The sequence below is a fragment of the Pinus tabuliformis genome, chromosome 6, assembly GCF_031772625.1.
Source record: "Pinus tabuliformis cultivar Carrire ecotype Pingquan chromosome 6, CPIR1, whole genome shotgun sequence".
In the NCBI taxonomy this organism is placed as follows: domain Eukaryota; kingdom Viridiplantae; phylum Streptophyta; class Pinopsida; order Pinales; family Pinaceae; genus Pinus; species Pinus tabuliformis.
This window is the reverse complement of record NC_142292.1, coordinates 343,774,480-343,797,724: the sequence shown is the minus strand read 5'-3', so window position 1 is coordinate 343,797,724 and position 23,245 is coordinate 343,774,480.

The following is a 23,245-nucleotide window of genomic DNA, read 5'->3' as shown; positions in this document are numbered from 1 at the left end:
CAACTCCAAAAGTTTAGGACCCAAAAAACTACTATAAATCGTAAATGTTGTTAAAAACAAGGAAACTAATGAAATTGACTAGAGGTATAGGTGGAATAGGCGAATGACCACCAATATACACATGGATCAGTCCTCCTTCCTTAGGAATAAATGGTCCCCATTACGTGCAGAGCCTCCATGAGGTGAGGAAAATTCTGTTGAACCTGGTCCCTGGTGAACTAATTGCCCTGGAGAAGGAGTTGGATAGTTGGATCCTTCGTTGGCGAGTGTTCTTGATATATGTGTCTATGATCCGATCAGTTATGCATGTTCCATCCAGTCTGGGTTTAACTCCGCTGGTGTGAGTTGTTTTGCAATGTTGGTTGTGTCCAGTAATGGTGGCAAGTATGTTCGAAGACGGCCCACATTGAACACTAGGTGAAGGCCAAGGAACAGTGGAATGTTGAGCTCGAAAGCATTGTCCCCTACAACCTTGGTGATGGTGTACGATCCATATCAAAGTGGCTAAAGCTTACGGTGGGGCCCAACGAGGCTCTCCTTCTGCAAATGTAGCCAAACTTTGCCGTGCCACCTGGAACTTATGTGGCACCCGATGTTGATCGTGTCATTGCTTGTACTTATCATTGGATTTGTCCAATATGTCATGGACCTATTGGCAGATGTGTTGGATACCCTCAATGAAGTTGTTAGCCCTATTAGCTTAAGAATGGACATGGATCAAAGCTGCTTGAGTAGCTACAAATATGGAATTGGAGGAGAACTTCTCCTTCATAAAAATTGATCGTCATCTGACACTTTGCAAGCAAAAATGGGTCTTACACAAACACAAGTTGTTAAGGTCTCTTCAAGGTTAAGGAGTTAGTTTTACATGTGAACTTTAAAAAGTAACATATCATCATTTAACTCATAAAGAAATTCAAGAATAGAGACAGCTCAAAATTTGGTAACGGAGTTCACCCGTCCTGGACTACATCTTTGGGCCTATTGTTGGTCCTAAAATATGCCAATTTTTCCACCATACATTACCACTATTCATAACTTAGATTCCTATATTTTTAACTCATTTCATACCATAATTTCATAACTTGCCTCCAATTCATATCTTACACTTTGTGGTTGATTATCATGAGTTTTCTTAACTTTTTAATGGTTAGAGATGACTTTGCTATGATTTTCTAATGATGGTTTTTCCAAGTTCATTTACAGCAGGGATCCATTGCCAAAATTCTTCATAAGGCAAGATGTTATTGGACTAAGTACAAAATGCAGAATTCCTATAGGTGAAAATCTAAATTTGTGATCAAATGAAGAATAATCTCTGGTTTTGTTCCAAGTACCCTCATTCAGGTAACTCATAAACCGTTTGTCAAAATTCATCACCACGAAGAAGTTATGGTCGGTGGAATTCTTAAGTATCGCAATTCTTAGTATCAGAAATCTGGGTTTGACGGTTTCGGATGTTTCGTACCAGCGTGAAGAAGATGGGTTGAAGATTCATTTTGTATCTTTTTCAAGCTATATGGAGATGCAATCATAAATCACAGGATAGTCCTTCTCATCTTTGAACATGGAATCAATTTTATCGTTTCAAGGATAGTGCCATGATTGAGAAAAGTTAGGTTACAATCTAGGTGAAATAATCATGGAAATTTCACTTGGCCCAACTTAGCTCAGATCTTATATATTTTTACTTTTCTTAGCTAATCAGTTGTAACTATTTTTCATCAGCCTAAACTCTTTAAAAGGCCCAATATTTTGTATATAAAGTGACACACACACACACACACACACGTAGATTGGCATAAGGAGATATACGCTCAGGCTAAGTTGGTGATTGTGGTACAACCTTTTCAATTATGTTTTGTTAAGATTGAACTCCTAAACTAATGCTTTATTGATTTTTTAATACAATTATTGGTCGACTTTTACTCTCATTTAATCATTTATGTTTCTTTGATTCACAAAGTATTGAATTAGCTTAAGACTTGCTCTGGGTAGTGGCAAGGGCCCACCACAACCTGGAATCGAGTCCTGTGAACATTGTAGTGTGTAGGAGGTGTGTTTTGATTAAGTAAATTGTAGTGTGTAGGAGGTGTGTTTTGATTCAGTAAATAGATTTACATTTCATTTCTAATCGTTTTGTTAATGGTTCTCAGAATTCCAATACTTCATTTCGTACTTAAGTTGTTTCTTTGTTTTCATAAATCTGGGTAAAGGATAACAAGTATATTATCGCTCAGTATTTGCAAGCTAAGGAACATTGTTATGAATATATCATGTACATGATTAATTTCGTGATTACACTCTTACATTCTTGAATGGTTGGAAAAAGGAAGTTTCAATTTAAAACGAATTCCCAATAGAAACAATTGCTGTGTTTCAAATTAAATCTCTTGTTTTAAACTGAAACGTGTCTTCATTGTTTATGATCATGTATATATACCAATGACATGAGGCTCTTGTAGCTTGTGCTCTGTTTGGAATACCCAGAATTGATTAGAGACTGAGTGTTATTTGTTAGCATAGGTCGTGTGTTAATACTTTAGGAATTGCATGCCATTTAAAGTACAATTGTTTAATTTCATGTGTGAGCTTTACGTTGTAGTGCAATAATCATTTGAATAGATAGTTGGTTATTTGCTTGAATTCGTAGGAAGATTTAACGAGATTTATTTTTGTTCATCATTGGATAAATTAAATGCGAAACAATAATTTTGTATTAAACAGTAAACTGATTTAGAAACAAAAATCTCGTTATGTACCTAATTTTGTACTAAGCAGTAAACTAATTTGGGAACAGAAATTATGTACTTTATTCAGTACCCTATTCCAGAATTTCTAAGATGTTAGTTTAGGCTATATGCTCTAATCCCGCGTTACTTGCGTTTGTGCCTCGAAGCTTACAAGCCCTAGATTGGTAATTAAATGTTGGAATTAGAACACATATAATTTCCCCAACACCTGTAAACACAACTATACCGCACCATATATTTTAGTGATAAAGAGTACATAAAGTGTGCTAACAAAAAGAGTGGCTAGTTTCCCCTTCAAGGAAACATTCTCCTGCAAATAAATCTCACTCTAAAAAGCATGACAACCTATAGTTAGTCATGAAACAATCAACAAGAAAAGGGCTCTCACATCAAGACCCTGTACTCCATCTGAAAATGAGAAAACAAGTACAACAATTCCACATTGAAGTACAAAAAGAGAGCTTTCCTCAACAAGACATAGTGAGAAAATACAAACATGAGTTGTACCAAATAAGTCACAGCTGCTGCAGTTAACATATGAAGGCTAGAAAACCCATACAAGGTCCTCTCCATGCTCAAAAGCCTTCAATAACTGCTCCAAAACATTAATTGATCTTGACACCCATGGACTCAAACTTGCAAAAATTCTCTTCAGATGTGCTCCAATCAACAAACAAATGCTTCCATTGGATCTAGAATGTCCAAAAACCCCTATCTAGACTCTTCTTGAGCTCCAAAAGGCAAAAAACTCAACTAGTTATTGCTCTCTCTAGTTTCTCCTATTGTCCGTCCTACAAACTGGATAAACCTACAAGCAGAGTGAAAATTCCACTATAAAATCTGCTCGAGAGGTGACAATTTCGCCCGCTAAAGGTGTAAATTATCGGATAGTTATTTTTGCCAATAACTCTCATGAGTGATAAAATATGGCCACATGGCCCATATGGCCAAGGACTGGGCCAACGACCCACCCCCGCCAACTTAGGCCCTTTTCTATCTGGGCTCGTGGTCACGTCAACATTAATGTGGTCGGGGTCTAGGGCTAACTACTCGCCACCACCACCAGAACCCTCTCAATGATCCACTTGTGGTCATATGGCTTTCATATGCCCAACGTCAGGGATATATCTCTGCTCCCTATCGGTTTGCACTTCGTCGAGGTCACGTGCAAGTCCTGTGACTAGGGTCGGGCTATATGCCTAGCCCCTCACTCCTTGGTTCCTTTTCGTAGAGTTACAAGGTCATTTGGGGAGGTCTCATGACTAGGGGTTGAGCCTGGTCTTTGAGCCCTCTCCACCCTGTGCCAGGGTTATGTGGATGATCTCGTGACCGAAGGTTGCGCTGGTCCCAAGCCCCTCTCCGCTAAGCGCCTGCTGGTCTCCGCCTGTGGTCTTGAGGAGGATTGGTGACCGGGGGCTGGGGTTGGTTCCCGACCCCTCTCCCATTGTGTCATCGATCCTATGGGATGGCAAGTGACTAGTGGCCAAGAATCATTGCCCGACCCCTCGTCCCAAAACGTGCCCATTAAAATTTTATATAGCACCAGTGCCCTATAGGGGTAAGAAGCATGGTGCAGTGCAGTGGTAAGGTGTTGGAGTTGGTCAGTGGAGGTTACAAGTTCGATCCTGCCTGAGGCTATCAGACCCCTTAACATTTTTTTGCCTAGCACATGGCGACCTCTGGTTGGGCCATGTGGCGTCCTCTCATTGGACCACCACAAACAAATCCAACCAATACAAATGTGCCATCTTGACCTGTATGAGGTTGCCACTTAGCAAGACAGGATTGGTTTGTATGTGCCCAGTAGACATGTTGACATCAACGATACAACTGCCCAGTCAGCAGACAAGTGAGCCACTCCTACAACCTTTTTTAGTTGTTGAGCCAAACGATCAGAACATCATAACTTTGTCATACGACATCATAGTGAGGTGAAACAAGTGTCATTGGAAGCAAAATGATGAACACTATGACTTGACACTGGTTTTGAAAGATTCTGGGTACTTTCATTTTTGAGCTAAACTTTGATCTTTGGATCATACCTCCTCACTAGAAACTTTTGGACTCCAGAAGTTACCTTCTCCTACTAAACAAAATGAGGCAAAACTCAAAACTTTCCCAAACTCAATTCGTAGTGCTCTGTTTTCAATTGGTACCTTCAAGCTCTAATCAAGGTACTCCACCTATCCTCTATGTGAAGACCTTACTGTCCTTTCACGAATCGAGCCACAATTCTTATCACCATGCAGGAACAAAAACATCAATGGAGGGAATCTAAAGATTCTCTTTAAACCCATCTTCCATGGCTCAACCAACTTCATCTTGAAGTTCCCTTGTTGAAGACAAACTTGACTTTCCATCTTGGAAATCAGAAGAAACTCAATGCTTTCCATGTAGTGATTCAAACTTTGCTTCAATGTCCTAAAATTGTGCTTGTACACAAAAGTACTATGGGTGCAATAATTCAATGACCCATTTGGCTTTGTCCAAAAAAACATAGTCATTTCTTTTACAATGTTTATCAAAGATTTCATTCACAACAAGTTTCATCTTGAACAATTGTATGAGTGAGTACATGATGCAACTGTAGACAAACTAGACGTCGAACATTGTAAATCCCAAAATTCCTCAAACATTTGGACTTATAGACAATCCAACAACATAACATGTAAAAGAAAAACATACAAATAGTGATTATTCTTGTTCACTTTACAAAGCACCCAAAATAAGTAACGACAATAACAAGCATTTACAAAGCAACAAAGCAAGAAACTATAAAAACAGTCCATGCAATATTTGCCACTCCTAGGCTTATGGGTTCTCTTTCTGTATCTATTTTGCTTTGAAGGTTGCCTTAGGAACTACGCCAATATCCTCTTCGCCACTTGTTGTGTTCCTAGCATTGGTTTGCATAACCTTGTTATCCTTCTTGGGACGAAGTTCTGGATGAACTTTCCAACATCTCTCATTCCCATGCCCATGCATGTTGTAATGGGTACAAAAGTATTGTCGCTTGCCCACTAACAAGGAAGTCTTCAAATGTGAAGGAGGTTCTTCATGCTTGATGCCAATAATTTGTTCCATTCTTTTGACCATCACCTTGCGTTGCTCACAATCAACCACACAATGGTCAACTACATCACAAAAAATTCAAGGATACATGTCCAAAAAATAATAAAAATTACCAACATTTGGAAAATTCCCATGACATTTATACTTGTCCCTTGGGCTATAACTTTGACGATGTGGACTGGATGATGACATGCAAAGTCCTTTGAAGCATTCATCTCTCTTGGGAGACAAATTGACATTATCACTATCATCTTGGTGTGACATATCATCCTATGATGATTTCTTTACCTCAAATAGTTTATAACACTCTCCAAACTCTTTATGACCATATCCCAATCCTTGATATCTTGGTCTCTCTTTTACCGTGACAAGATTAATGATCCCTTGGCCATTGATTATGGGGTCTCCTCCTTCATAACCCATATGAGCTACCATATTCATACCAATGCCTTTAGTATGTTGTTCAAATGCTGCAAAAGATGTCTTATTAACATTAATTGAAGGATTTGAACTAGAGATATTGATTACATCCTTGGAATTTCCACCCATATTTTCTGCTTTAGATGTTGATGACGAATTTGAGGATGACTCAAGCGACCCAATTTTACCAATAGGCATATAATGAGAATGTTTGAGATTGTGACAAAACTCACAAGCGTCATTCTCCACATAGGGTCCATAACCTGTGCTTGGACCGTGCCGACAAATCAGTTTCACTTTGGAGGAATTCTTTATTTCTTCTGGAGTGGAACTTTCAACAACTTGTTCCTCAAGCACATGTTGCAATTGAAGGCGCATATGCATCTTCTCCTCTTCAACAATTTCAAGCATTCTTCTCAATTCAACATTCTCCATTCGAAGAGACAAGTTCATCTCTTCTAGCTTTTGGAGACTTTTCATCTTCTTGCCCATTCCTACAACTTGGTCAGAACCAGCTTTGATACCAATTGATCTTGAATTGGAGGAGAACTTCTCCTTCCTAAAAATTGATCGTCCTTTGATGCTTTCCAAGTAAAATTGGTCTTACATAAACACAAGTTTTTAAGGTCTCTTCAAGGTTAATGAATTAGTTTTACATGTGAACTTTCAACAAGTAACATATCATCCTTTAACTCATAAGGGCATTCAAGAAGAGAGACAATTCATGGCGACGGAGTCCACCCCTCGTGGGCTAGATCTTTGCACCTGTTAACACAACTAGACCGCTCCATATATTTTAGTGATAAAGAGTAAATAAAGTGTGATGAAAAAAAGAGTGGCTAGTTTCCCCTTCAAGGAAAAATTCTCCCGCAAAGAACTCTCACTCTGAAAAGCTTGAAAACCTATAGTTAGCCATGAAACATTCAACAAGAAAAGGGCTCTCACATCAAGATCCTATACTCCATCTGAAAATGAGAAAACAAGTACAACAATTCCACATTGAAGTATAAAAAGCAAGCTTTCCTCAACAAGACATAGTGAGAAAAGACAAACCTGAGTTATACCAAATAAGTCATAATTGTTGTAGTTAACATATGAAGGCTAGAAAGCCCTTACAAGGTCCTATCTATGCTTTAAAGCCTTCAATAACTGCTCCAAAACATTGATTGATCCTGACACCCATGGACTCAAACCTGCCAAATTCTATTCATATGTGCTCCAATAAGCAAACAGAGGCTTCCATTGGATCCGAAATGTCCTAAAACCCCTATATGGAATCTTCTTGAGCTCCAAAAGGCCAAAAACCCAACTAGTTATGGATCTCTCTAGTTTCTCGTGTTATATGTCCTACAGACTGGATAAACCTACAAACAGAGTGACAATTCCACCCTGAAATCCGCTAGGGAGGCAACAATTTCACTTGCCAAAGGTGCAAATTGTCAGATAGTTAGTTTTTCCAATAACTCACGTGAGCGTTAAAATATGGCCACTGTCTGGGCCAACAATGATATGAAATTGATTGCTAGTTAATGTTGTGCTAGTATCATTTCCAGATATAAATTCTCTTTGCTTTGGTTTACTTATCCATAGAGAGTTTATCCATGAACATGTGATTGTCAATTCATCTAACTTGGTGAAATTTAGTGTTTTACATGAACTTAAAAGCGTGAATTTAAATGGCTGAACAATAGCATATAAAAACACAACAAACACAAATAACAGAGCTCAATACACAATTTTTTGTCAAAGGACTTCACCCCTCCTGGGCTACATCTCCTTGGTCCAGCTTCATAGTGTGGGCCTTTGTATTAGCTTCAATAGTGCTCATATTGTTGTTACATGCATCCAATGCTCTTGGAACATATTCCAATGAGTTTAAAACATTCAAATATGTCATAAATGACTATTTGTTTACTCAATTTGGTTACCAGCTGCTCTGGGAATAGCCTCCAACACTCGGTGACCCAGGCTTAAAAAATATTCAAGTGAACAAAAACACATATAGATGACCTCTTGTACCTCTAAAACTTGCTCCAATTAGTTCCCAACATGCCAATTAGCCAAAAATGACTATTTGTTTACTCAATTTGGTTACCCGCTGCTCTGGTAATGGCCTCCAACACCTGGTGGCCCTAGGCTTCAAAAATCTTCAAGTGACCAAAAACCCCTATATATGACCTCTTATTCCTCTGCAACCTGCTCCAATTAGTTCCCATCATGCCAATTAGCCAAAAATGACTATTTGTTTACTCAATTTGGTTACCAGCTGCTCCAGTAATGACCTCCAACACTTGGTGGCCCTAGGCTTAAAAAATATTAAAGTGACCAAAAACACATGTAGATGACCTCTTCTGCCTCTGCAACCTACTCCAATGAGTTCCCAGCATGCCAATTAGCCAAAAATGACTATTCATTTTTGAAATTTGGCTAAGAATTGAGTAAGTTATGGCTCAAACAGTTTTTCCTACAAAACCTCCACTAAATCTGGAGAACTACCAGTTAAGTCCGCCAAGTTTGGTGGTGGTTCCGGATTTAGTGGCTCTACCATAAATTCCACCAACTTAATTACAGATTAATTAAATGCTAAAATGATTAGTGGCGCACTAATCCCGCTTAACAGTTGGCCCCTAGCTCTTGGTTCGGGCGCTTGGTCACATGGGGTGGGGGTTGGCCCCATAGGTTTTTTTTTTTTTTTTACCAAACTTTTAGAAGATCTAACTTTTACATACGATGTCAGTTTTTTGAACCGTTCATGGCGTTGAAATCCTAGAGACGAACTCTATCCATTCATTCAGGTTTGAAGCAATTATGAGCACTTTAATTTTTTTAGCTAAAATACAGATCCCTGATCATTCCTCCCCACTAGAAGCCTTTTGGACCCCAAAAGCTCTCTTGATCACTGATTATGTTGATGAGGGGACTGTTCCCTCATCCTTCCAGTATTCATCCATTAAAATTTTCCTAATTTCATCATTTGGAAATTTTCATAAAATGTTAAATTTTTCCTTGATTCCAACGACCATCTATTGTTGTCTTTGACACCATCATGCTGCAATATTTCTGAATTTGCAGAACAATAGTATAATTTTGCAGAAAACATCAAGTTCCTACCTCGGTAAAAAATAAAAGGAAATATGGAATCTTTCTCACCTTGGACTTTCTCTATGGCAATGTTTAGCTGCTTTTGCCTTGTACTTGAGTCGACTCTTGCCCAAGTTTCTTTGCCATTGTAATATGCCTTTTGGAAACCAGCAATGAACATTTGTGAAACCCATGCCTTCTTTGCCAAGCTTCTTTGTACTCTTCTCTTTGACCTTTGCAACTTCTTGCACCAACACCTTGTTTTCAACACCGCTCAACACCAATGTTGGCTACTGCAAATGTTTTTCACCTTCTTTCAAAGGCAACCTGTTATCATTCTGAAACAACTCATTACAAATATAAGCATCTTTATGAAAAGTTTGAATCAAAACATCTCTTTGTTTTATCATCAACAATGTCAAGTTATGACTTGCATTCACTAGTCTCTTCATTTGTCCTGCATTAATTAAAGAAATGTTCAGTTTCTTGCAATGAGCTCTCACAATATACTTCACCCCATCTTTAAGAAAATGATATTTGTGCTCACAGCGATGAAACATCGCTTTCCTGTCATACAAATATGGACTTCCCAAGATAATTCCATAAATGTCAAGTGGAACCACATCTAGCTTGACTTCATCAACAAAGTTTGCAGTAATAGCAAATCTAAAAATGCATTTCCTGGAAACCTGTAAATTGGCATCCTTAACTATCCAACCCAAAGGAAATGGTTTATGATGTGGTACTGTTTCAAGTTTAAGCTCTTTAACTAAGTCTTATGAAATCAAGTTTGCTTGTGATCCACTATTGAAGAGTGCATCAATATTGGTATGATTTGAAATTACTCTGACAGTGAACAATTCTTCCCTTTTGTCTTCATTTGGAGTGTTGTTGTGACTATTGGAGGAACTAGTACTTTCAACATGTTGACCTTTCAAACCCATAGCTGTAATTTTTGTCTCATCTCTGGAATTTGACCCTAAGTCTTTTTCAGCCATAGCAACAATTTTGCCCTTCTCTATGGCTTTCAGTCTATCTGGTTTTAATTGTGGATGAAGTTGCCAACAATGGTCTTAATCATGGCTAGTCTTTGAACAATTTTTGCATGTGAGTTTTTCCTTCTATTTTTTTATACTTTTATTCTTTTTTCCCTTCCATTTTCCTCCCTTCTCTTTTCCCTTACCCTCAATTTCACCTTTCTACTCTATGTTTTGTTTTCCCCTTGCCTCAAGATGTGTGGCTTGCACACATACTTCATCTAAATTGCTTGGGTTAAACATAAAGATAGTATGCTGCAAACAAGAATGTAAACCTGCAATATATTTCAAGAGTGTGTCTTGTGAATTCAAGTTTGCTCCCAACAATAAAGCCCTCTTCCTAAACTCATGTGTATAATCTTGGACTGTTTGGCCTTTAAGCTGCCTAAAGTTTTGCCAACTCATGATGACTTTTTTCATATAGGCTAATGGATAAAACTGTCTTTTAATTGCATAAACAAATTCAACCCAAGAAATGGATATCTTACCATGGATTCACATTTCCTCTTGAGTCCTTGCTTCCCACCAAACTAGTGCAGCTCCTTCTAGCCTCAGTGAAGCCAATTGGATATTTATGTCATCTTCTTGAAGGTTCTGAATTCTGCAGTATACCTCCAACTGTCGAATCCAATTGTCCAACTTTTATGCATTCACTTCTCCATTATACATGGTAAGTTCAAATTTTATGTCCAATTTCAGTAACAAAGTTTTTCCTTTTGGGGTTTTGGAATGAGTATGGGCAGTGGTGGTAGTGGAAGATGATGATGTGTGAGATGGTGAAGATGATGAGGATGGTGGAGATGGAGGTGGCTTTCCACCATTCCCTTTGGAATCCTTCTTCTCATCTTTTTTTTTCCTCTGAGCTTCCTTCTCCATGTGGGTTTAAAACTCTCTCCAACCATTCTGGTGTTCCTCTCTTCATAGAGGACTTTAACCATCTCAGTCAAAGTGTAGAAAACTTTCTTGAATTCTTCCTCTTCTGAAGAGGGACCTTCATGCTGTCTTTGTCCAGACATAATCGATATGGATTCAAGCTCATAAATTTGTACTGATTGTACCTTTTCAATCACTTCAACCTCTTGTGCAATCTGTGTCTCTTCTATCTCAACTGATGGAGATGGAACTTGAGGTGATTTGGGTGCTACCTTGAGTGGTCATTTTGGTGAGGATGATGCTTTCTCAGCCTTCTTCCTTCTTGTCCTAATCTCAGGACTAGCTATCAGTAGCTTCCCTTCTCCTCTCTGCAACTTCAACCTTGTAATCATAACAACAATTGCAACTATTAAACCCTTCAAGAAAATCAAGCAAGCAACCTTGTGCTCTGATACCAACTTGATCTGAAATTGATTGCTAGTTAATGTTGTGCTAGTATCATTTCCATATATAAAATTTTCTTTGCTTTGGTTTGCTTATCCATAGAGAGTTTATCCATGAGCATGTGATTGTCAATTCATCTAACTTGGTGAAATTTAGTGTTTTGCATGAACTTAAAAGCATGAATTTAAATGGTTGAACAACAACATATAAAAACACAACAAACACAAATAACATAGCTCAATACATAAATTTTTGTTGAAGGAGTTCACCCCTCCTAGGCTACATCTCCTTGGTCCAACTTCATGTTGGAAATAATACTGAGAGGGGGGGTGAATCAGTATTATCTAATCAATAAAACTTTTCATTTTCATACTCAGATTCATATACGCTACTTCAGTTAAGTATACCCGCGTATATATGGGACTGTGTCTATTGCAACTAGCGTATAACCATTAAACTCATGATTCAGTTATGTGATCTTCAATGGATGCATCAGAACATTATTAGCCATATTAACAGTCAACAGTAGCAGTAAAACAGGTAGATCAACACACGTAAGCAACACACATGAACACCATGATATAAGGTGGAAACCCAATGTGGGTGAAAACCACCTGCTGCAATTCGTTTCTATCTTCCTTTATTAAGAAACTTATTTTACAATGTACTGGTGCAGTCCTTTACTAGCACGCAGGCTACAACCTTCTGTCGTTCTCCAAACTCTCCTGGAAGGGAGCTCCAACCCCCTTTGCTCTTGTACTAGCTAAGATACTAGTACGTAGGCGCCGGCCAACAATCTTCTCTCCTCTGGGTACCACGTTTCATACATTTTCAGACTAGATACTCCTGAAGCACAACACTATAATCTGAAGGCCACGTTTCATCAAATTTTCATACTGGACCCATAACTATCATTGAAGCTCAAAACAATCACTACTAGCATCATCAATCTCTGAATCACTGAAACACTGAAACCCTGTCAATCAACACAGTCACAAAACTCTGCAAAATCAATCAGAACCAACTATATCATCGAAAACATGCATCAGAGTGCATACACTACTTGGAAGTGTTGAATCTGCGTGTATACGCAACTTCATCAAGGTGAACCAGCGTATATGTCATTAATTACTTATTCATAACTTCTCTGCACTTCCTGACTTTAGACATAACCAGATCATTACATATACAAGGATAATATATGTGTTAATACCCAGATCTAGTCCATTGGATCACATAAATATGAGTCATTATGATCTTGATCCATATTAGTTCTCATCCATCAATACACAATCATCCAACCAAGAAATGCAGAATACTGACACCATTAAAAAGTCATCAGAACTCATCAACAGTCAGAACCACCTGTAACTTCAGACATCATAGCTCAAATGGTATACGCTACTATGATGAATCAAACCCGCGTACATACGCGCTTTTTCCAACGCCAATCCGCGTACAGATCTAAAAATATTTTCTTATAACTTTGCAGCTGTACCAGACATCGGTCATACTCATAACATTTATATTACATGCGTCAGTATGCAGATCTAGAATAAGCATAATCAACCATATAAAGATAGTTCATTTCAAACCATTTGATCCCGATCTCTCCTTAGATCTTGTTCTCCATCAACCGGTGAGATCCCTCCTTAGCTCAGATCAAGCAATGCATCATCAAACCATAACCTACATACTGGATCTCATGCTTCATCAGATATTCAAGACTTTATGAATACATTTGCCTAATGATCTTCCTCTCCTTTTATAGTCTTAGGCCTTGCTCAATACCACAGACCAAAACCATAATAAAACAATACCATCTACCCAATACTTGGGATCAACACTTATGGGTGCAATACCACGGACCAAAACCACAGGTCTAAATACCACGGACCCAAAAATAAGCTTTCCGACATGTACGCGCTTTTCCGTGCATGAAACTGCGTGTATACCCTACTTGGTATATAGCGAACCTGCGTATACACGACTTGGTATATAGTGAACCTGCGTATACCTGTGTGTATATCCTACTTGGTATATAGCGAACCTGCGTATACGCAACTTGGTATATAGTGAACCTGCGTGTATACCCTACTTGCTATATAGTGAACCTGCGTATATACTCTTCTTTCTTCATTCTTTGTAGTCTGATCATCAATTCTTTGCTACTGATTTGCTGCACTTGCCATAAGGCCATCAAGGACAACACTTGTCTCATAATGCCAACACTTCATAGTGTGGACCTTTGTATTAGCTTCAATAGTGCTCAAATTGTTGTTACATGCATCCAATGTTCTTGGAACATGTTCCAATGAGTTTAAAACATTCAAATCTATGAGAAATGACTATTTGTTTACTCAATTTGGTTACCAGCTGCTTTAGGAATGGCCTCCAACACCTAGTGGCCATGGGCTTCAAAAATATTCAAGTGAACAAAAACACTTGTAGATAACCTATTCTGCCTCTTAAACCTACTCCAATGAGTTCCCGGCATACCAATTAGCCAAAAATGACTATTTGTTTACTCAATCTGGTTACCAGTTGCTCTGGTAATGGCCTCCAACACATGGTGACCCTAGGCTTCAAAAATATTCAAGTGACCAAAAACACCTATAGGTGACCTCTTCTGCCTGTGAAACCAGCTCCAATGAGTTCCCAACATGGCAATTAGCCAAAAATAACTATATTTTTACTCAATTTGGTTACCAGCTGCTCTAGTAATGGCCTCCAACACTTGGTGGCCCTGGGCTTAAAAAATCTTCAAGTGACCAAAAACACCTATAGATGACCTCTTCTGCCTCTGTAACCTACTCCAGTGGGTTCCCAGCATGCCAATTAGCCAAAAATGACCATTCATTTTCAAAATTTGGCTGAGAATTGAGCAAGTTATGGCTCAAACAATTTTTCCTACAAAACCTCCGCTAAATCTGGAGAATTGCCAGTTAAGTCCGCCAAGTTTGGTGGAAGTTTCGAATTTAATGGCTTCGCCATAAATTCCTCCAACTTAATTAAGAATTAATTAAATGCTAATCTGATTAGTGGCGCACTAATCCCGCTTAACAGTTGGCCCCTAGCTCCTGGTTCAGGTGCTTGGTCACATGGGGTGGGGGCTGGCCCCGCAGGGCATTTTTTAAACCAAACTTTCAGAAGCTCTAACTTTTGCATACGATGTTAGTTTTTTGAACCATTCACGGCATTGGAATCCTGGAGACAAACTCTATCCATTCATTCAGGTCTGAATAAATTCTTAGCACTTTCATTTTTTAGCTAAAATATTTATCCCTGATCAAACAACTCATTCCCGTCGGCTTAGGCCCCTTTATATCTGGGCTTGTAGTTACGTCGACATTAATGTGGTCAAGGGTTGGGGATAACCGCCTTCCCCCGCCTCCAGAACCCTCTTAATGGTCCACCTGTGGTTGTATGGCTTTCATATGCCCGACGTGAGGGTTATATCTCCGCTCCCTTCCGTTTTACGCTTCGTTGAGGTCACGTGCAGGTCTTATGGCCGGGGGATAGGCTATATGCCTAAACCTTCACTCCTTGGCTCCTTTCCATTAAGTTCAAAGGTCATGTGGGGAGATCTCGTTACCAGGGTTCGGGGCTGGTCCCTGAGCCCTCTCTATCATGCGCCAAGGTTCTGTGGATGATTTTGTGATCGAAGGTTGGGCTGGTCCCAAGCCCCTCTCTGCTAAGTACTCGTTGATCTACTCTTGTGGTCTTGTGGAGGACTGATGACCGAGGGTTTGGGCTGGTCCCCAAGCCCTCTCTCTTTGCATCATTGGTCTGGTGGAATGGCAGGTGACCGAGGGCTGGGGCTCACTGCCCTACCCCTCCTCCCAAATAGCACCCATTAAAACTTTATATAGCAACCGTGTCCTACAGGGGTAAGAAACACAATGCAGTGCGGTGGTAAGGCATTGGAGTTGGTCTATGTAGGCTGTAGGTACGATCGTGTACAAGGTTATTTGACCCCTTAACAAAATTTTGGCCTACCACAAGGTGCCACGTGGCGACTTTTGGTTGGGCCACATGGCATCCTCTCATTGGATGCCACGTCAAAATGCAACCAATCAAAATGCACCATCCTGCCTATTGTGAGGCTGCCACTTGGCAAGCCAAGATTGGTATATATGTGCCCAATAGACATGTTGACATCAACAGTCTGACTGCCTAGTCAGCTAACCTTGAAATTTTTTTAACTGTTGACCCAAACGATCATAACATCATAGCTTTGTCATATGACACCAGATTGAGGCGAAACAAGTGTTATTGGAATCAGAACGACAACCATTACGACTTGATGCCAGTTTCAAAAGATTCTGGGAACTTTCATCTTTTAGCTAAATTTTGATCTACGGATCAAACATAGTGGCTAGAATCCTAACCCCAATTGAAAGGGGTTGTGGCCATTTGAGATATGAAGAGATCTTTTGTAGCTATTCTAGACATAGGGGAGGCTTTCGTCCCATGTGTGCGGATGCTTCGAGTTATACATGTGCAGATGTGTACGGTCATCTTGTTGATGACCTCTATTTGGCCATCAATTTGGGGGTGGAAAGTCATGGACTTAGTGAGCTTGGTAACTAGCATCGACCAAAGACTTGAACAAAATTTACTTACGAACCTATTGTCCTGATCTGAGATAATCGACTGTGGGATCCCAAAGTGTACCCACACTCACTCAAAGAAGAGTTTGGCAATGGCATCTGTTGTGAAACTCTTCTTGCAGGTCGCCAGAATGGACATCTTAGAGAATCTGTCGACAACCATGAAAACACAGCCATTTCCATGCTTTGTAGAAGGGAGGTCTAATATGTAATCCATGGAGATGGATTCCCAAGGTTGAGTAGGAGCAGGCAGGGGAGCATATAGGCCTTGCTTCTTGATGGTCAATTTGGCAATGGCGCAGGTAGTGCAAGATCTGATGTACTTCCCAACATCTTGTCGAAGGTTCGGTGAATAAAAATACTTCTGCAGTGCTACTAGTGTTTTCTCTACTTTGAAGTGTCTAGCAAGCCAACTATAATGCACCTCCCAAATCATATTGGCACGCTTGTTTGTAGGAACACAAAGGTGTCCCACGTGACATAGCAATGTATCCTAGAGTTGAAAAATTGGAACTTGTTTTCCTCCCAGGAGTGTCTGGTATGTGTTGTTGAATCCTGGATTGCTCTTCTACAAATGTCATCACACCAAAGTCTCATTCCCACAAGAGTCGAGCACAATGGTTAGTGCCATGACTGACAGTCGGTTGAGGAATTTTGCAATATTATTGGTGTTGCCCTTCTTGTACTTAATGTTCAAATGGATCTATTGCAGTTATGTGGACCATTTATGACAACAATTGTTCTACAACTTCACTTGTGTTTGTATCAACTGTGGGGATTGATGGTCTATGTGGATGACTATTTCCTTCCCCATAATGTAATGCTTCCATAGTCGACAAGCCCTCACAATGGAATACATCTCTTTGTCATAGGTGGGATTCTTTCAGACTGTGTCTGAAAGTGTCTCACTATGATAGGCCACTAGATGCCCTTACAGAGTAAGAACTGCACCAATAGCATAGTTGGAGGCATATATCTCAATCTCAAATGGTTGCTGCAGGTTTGGTAATGTGCGGACTGGTGCATAGTAGAGGTGATGCTTTAACTTGGAAAACAAATTCTGTTGGGATTCAACTCAAAATATTTTTTCTTTGCCTCCATTCTTGGTGACTTGACTGAAAGGCCAAGTGATATGAGAGAACCCCAACACAAACATGCGGTAGAAATTGGTAAGACCTAGAAAGTTGCGAAGCTCCGTTAGAATGGTTAGGGATGGCCAATCCAGAATGACATGTATCTTGGTTGGGTCCACATGTACAACTCACTCATCAATGATATACCCCAGATATTGAACCTAGGTCATACCAAAGGTGCATTTCTCCAAATTGGCACACATCTTGTGTTGTCGCAGAGTTTGGAGGACCTGTCGAATATGGTAGAGGTGCTCTTCCCATCTCTAGTTGAATATCAAGATGTCATCCAAATACACCACCACGAATGAGTTGGTGAAGGGTCACAAGATGTCTTCCATGAACCTTGTGAAGGTTGTGGGGGTATTCATCAACCCGAAAGGCATGACCAACCATTCAAAAAGGTCCTCCTTGGATTTGAAGGCAATCTCCCACACATCGGAGGATTTGATTGGTACCTAGTGATACCTAGACTTCAAGTAAATTTTGCTGAAATATTTGGCCCCATTGAGTTGGTCCTTAAGGCCATCAATCCGTGGGATAGGATACCTATTTTGGACAGTGATCTTGTTTAACACACGATAGTCAACATAGAGTCTCCAGGTCCTGTTATCACCCTAAGAAACTCTCCTAAGTTGTATCTCAGAGATGCTCGGGAACATTACAAACTCAACAAAAATGTTGGAGATAAGTGGATGAATGGAAGGAATGATGCATATTCAAGCTAGATAACCACTTCTACTATGCTTAACCCCAGACATGGGTGAACACCCCCAGACTACAAGGCTTTAGACCACCAATTAATCACAGTTTGAGGAACAGGTGAAGATGGAGAATACTGACCACACCAGCAGATGCACAAGACCCTGTGATGGCCGACTGTAATCAGTTAAAGGGTTTATAAATCTATTTCCTAATGCACAGATAGGATGACAGCTCTCTGGCATTAAAATAACAAAAACATGCATACACATTCAATGATACATACTAGAATTTAATACACAGGTGGGATGATAGCCCCTCTAATGTTAAACATCAAGAGCACATGAAAAATGCATAATAGGCACAACCTGGAACAAAGAAAAAGTGGAAAGTGAGCAATTAACAGTAAAAGAAGCTTATATTAGTTGAAAATGAAGACCAGACGCTGCAGGTATCACAGTAGTTACAGTCTCTAGAAGTTGAACCTTACACCAAAATAACATTCATCAACCCCCATTACATCTTGTTTCTCGGTATATATAGAGGTTGATTACAAAAATATCTGCTATCTTATGCGTGGAGGGGTCATTATGGACCACCAACCACCTTAACTCTCTGATATGGGTCTCTGATACAATCTGATGGCTTTAATAAATTAATTTGACATCCTCTGTTGCTCGACCGTCCTTCCTGCTCTTCGACCATAATGCTCTTGAATGGAGTTGTTGAAGAATAATTGCGCCGGGTATAGGTAGGTGATCGCCTTCGTTCTTCGGTAGCAGAGAACAATCAAAGGTGGCGTAGACTTCATGGCGGAGGCATGACTATGACAAGAACAACTTTCGGCCATTGGATCACGTGGATGAACGACTAAGATCGGCTTACAGGGGGTATCGGGAGAAAGTGTGGATGGAGAAACGTGGGCCGTCGGATCGCGTCGGGCAGATCCGACGGTGATTAGGGGCTGAAGATGTGCGGGGTTTAATCGGTGGGGATGGCGGTTTTTGTGGCGGGTGGTATTCCCCGCACCACTTATGGAGGAGGGCAGTAAACGTATACGGGGGGTGCTATTCCATCCAAGTGACGACATGTGGCGGATGGGACATGTGGAAAACCGCCGATATCGCGAGTTAACGCGCGAGCAAGTTTCGTTGGCGAGAGGTGCGACTGCCGTTGGATTACAACGACAAATGATCTGATGGTGGGGAATTAAAGGCGACAAAGGGGTTATGGAGGCACGGGGTCACATGATTACGGTGATATGGGTTTAAACTTTGCACCTGGGGAACCGAGGGAAATATGGGGTTATACAGGGTTTTGGAGGAAAACAGAGCTAGCGGGGGGTTATGAGAGTAAGAGGAAAATAAAGGAGAAGAAGACAAACAGGCTGCTGCGAGCTCTTTTCAAGCACAAAACAACCCTGCCAAGCTGTCTTTGACCCTCAAATTTCGAGTTATATAGCAATGCTAACACTGGCTCCTTTTGGGGATGAGATCCTCCCTGTGAGGTCTCAAGAACCTGTAGATCAATGCCTTTCTGATGAAAAACAAATTAACAAAATTCCTAGTGTTCCATTGGGCATGGAGTCTGACTGAACCTACACTAAAACTAATAAAGCAAAATATTTACAGCTTTTAAGGCCAAAAGACCTTAAATCACATAAATTTTGAGAAAACGCCCATTAACTGGGCCATCAAAAACTGATTCCCCTCCCATACTTTTCAGTATGAAGGTGTTGTTCCCTTGAACCTGAGAAATGATAAAAGGCCCTGTCCAGAAAGCATCAAACTTCCCATGGTTGCCTTTCTTTTCTTTCAATGCATCCCATTTCAGAACCAAGTCTCCAACCAGAAAATTATCTGTTTTTGTCTTCTTGTCAAAAGCATCCTTGATCTTTTTCTGATGTGCACAGCCTTTTCCACCAGCTGCTCTCTAATCTAATGTACCTCTACCAAATCAATGATCCTTTTTGCCATGTCTTCTTCTTCATTCTGTTCTGTTTGAAGGAATTTAGCCACATGGAGAGTTAACTGAATTGGGAATACAACTTCAATGCCATATACCAACCTAAATGGAGAATTCCCTGTGGATTTCTTAATGGTCACTCTGTCAGCCCACAGTGCATACTTGAGCTTAGAATCCCAATTCTTTTTGTTGTCCTCTAACAATTTTTTGATTATCCTTATCAGGCTTTTATTAGAGGATTCTGCTAGACCATTTCCTTGGGGATAATATGAGGTGGAATGAACCAGTTTAATACCCATTGAATCACACATTTCCACCAATTCTTTAGCCCTGAAGGCTGCTGCATTATCTGTGACTAATTTATGCGGACAACCAAATCTGGTAAAGATAGTTTCAATTGAAAACTTCATGACCACATTATGATCAACCTTTCTGGTAGGGATTGCTTCAATCCACTTAGTAAAGTAATCAGTGGCTACTAATATCCATCTGTGCTGGCCACTGGAATGTGGATTGATCTCTCCAATGAAATCCAAGCCCCACTGTTGAAAAGGTCCCTTTGCATGTATTGGTTTTAAGGGCAGGGACTTCAACTGCTATTTTCCTTCAAATCTTTGGCACCTATCACAAGATTTAAAAATAAGAATACATCAGAAAATAAGGAGGGCCAGTAATATCCAGCTCTGAGGATTTTATGGGCTGTAGTCTTCCAATAATGGTGTCCGCCACACATGTTGGAATGAAATTGCTGCATGACCTCTATTGACTGTTCTTTGTCTAGACACCTCAAAAGCACCCCAGACGGATCCCTCCAATAGAGTAGATTTTCATTAATGCAATATTTAGCTGCCCTAAGCTTTATAGTCTTAGCTTGACTTTGAGTCAATTCTAAATGGATTTCTAGCTTCAATAGGAAATTAACTACTGCAAAATACCAATCACAAGAAGCTAGATTTTCGGCCATTGACTGCTTTCTTTCTGGTTCAGCTGCTTCCTTTCTGGTTCAGCTGCTTCCTTTTCTTTTGTTTGACCATTTTTCTGCAATTGTGCACAGGAAATCAATATCCAATGATCTGCAATTTTCTTCAGCCAATAACTTGGCAAGACCCTGACCTCTGACCAGCTTGGTGGGCTTTAATTCTATATTAAATTCAATCAACTTTGCAATCCATTTAGCCCTTCTTCCATCAGCATCAGGCTGTGTCAAGACATCTTTTATTGCAGCAAAAGGCACATATGCAATTATCTTGGAATGCAGAATGTAAACTCTGAAAGGTTTCAAGGATTTGATAAGAGCGTATGCTTGTTTTTCAATAATATCATACCTTAGTTCAACATCCCCTTAAGTTCTTGCTGAAAAATGCCACCGGATGTTCTGAACCTTCTTCATCTACTTGCAATAAAATTGCTGCAATGGTGTCTTCAGAGCCAAATGGGAATACATGAAACTCCCTGTTGTAATATGGACTTATTAAAGTGGGAGCCTCCATAAAAACCTTTTTAATAGACTCAAATGATTTTCTTGTTTCATCAGTCCATCTGACCTCTGACCCTTTCTTCAACATGGAGGTAATATGCTTCACCAGTTCTACAAAATTTGGTATAAACCTCCTTACAAAATTAATTTTCCCCAGAAAGGACTGGACATCCTTCTTTGATCTTAGAACAGCTAAGGACTGTATTGCTTTTACTCTTTCTGCGTCAATTCGGACACCTGCAGCAGAAACAATATGTCATAACAACTTGCGTTCCTCTAAAGCAAATTGTGATTTTTTAGGATTGACTGAAATCCCAAACCTTGTGCACTTTAGGAACACCTTCTTCAAATGTTGAAGATGATATTGATGGCTGCTAAAGTATACTGTTATGTCATCAAGGTAGATAAGGACAAACTTGTCCTTCTGTCCCACAAATGCTATATCCATAGCTCTCTGAAAAGTGGCTCCAACATTCATCAATCCAAAAGGCATCTTGGCATACATAAAAGTGCCCCAAGGAGTGGTGAATGTAGTCTTCTCTTGGTCATCTGGATGCACAAAAACCTGATTAAAGCTTGAAAATCCGTCCAGGAAAGACATTACTTTGGCTCCTGAGACTTTCTGTAGCAAATGCTCCATCTTGGGTAGCGGATAGTTGTCTTTCTTAGAGCATTTGTTTAAGTTTCTGAAATCAACACACAGTCTGATTTCTCCACTTTTCTTCCTCACCACTACTAGGTTGGCTACCCACTTAGAGTATCTGAGAGGGACTATGATTTTGGCAGCCAACAAATTTTTAATTTCTTTTTCAATCAGAGGAAGGAGCATAGGATTTATTGGTCTCAGCTTCTGCTTGAAAGGTATGGTACCTTTTTCCAGAGGGATTTTATGTTGAATAATCTTTTTATCATAGGTTTTCAAGTCACTATACTCCCAAGCAAACACATCAGCGAATTGCTTCATTAAATTGCAGTATTCAACATTTTGATCAGCAGACAGATGGGAACACAGATTTATGTATCTAGGCTGACCTGGACTCCCTATGTCATGTTTACAGACTGCAGATTGGTCTTCTTTCTGGGCAGCCTTGTAAGGTACATCATTTTGGTCAAACAGTCTTTCTAAAGGAAGTAAACCCTTAGGAATATAATTGTTGGGAAGCTGGACAATGCTATCTTTACCAATTTTATTTCTAAGCTAGGATTGAGGTTTTTCTTCCAAGGCTTCGTTTTCTTGGTCAATTTGCATTTCAGAAAACTCATCAATGACTTGCAGAAACCTATTTATCTCATCATCATCTTCAAAAACCTTCCAATGCTAGACATTATCAGGCAAGGATGGTTTGTACTTCATTTGGACTTTATAAACTAGTCTGGGAGGCATGGGAGGGACAAACAGACTGGTAGACACAACAAGGGAATCAACAAGTTGGTTTTTGGCTCTAGGAATATATGAAATACAGAAATAATCAAAAGAATCTCTGATTCTCCATACCTCATCTTTGTATGCTTTCAGCCGCGGGTGCTTTGCCTGAAATGTTTTATTTACTTGCTGAATGATCAGATCAGCATCTCCAAACACCTTTATGCTCCTGAATCCTCTGTCTTTTGCTGCATTTAGGCCCAATAGCAGAGCCTCATGCTATGCTATATTGTTTGTGACTTGAAAAGCCAACTT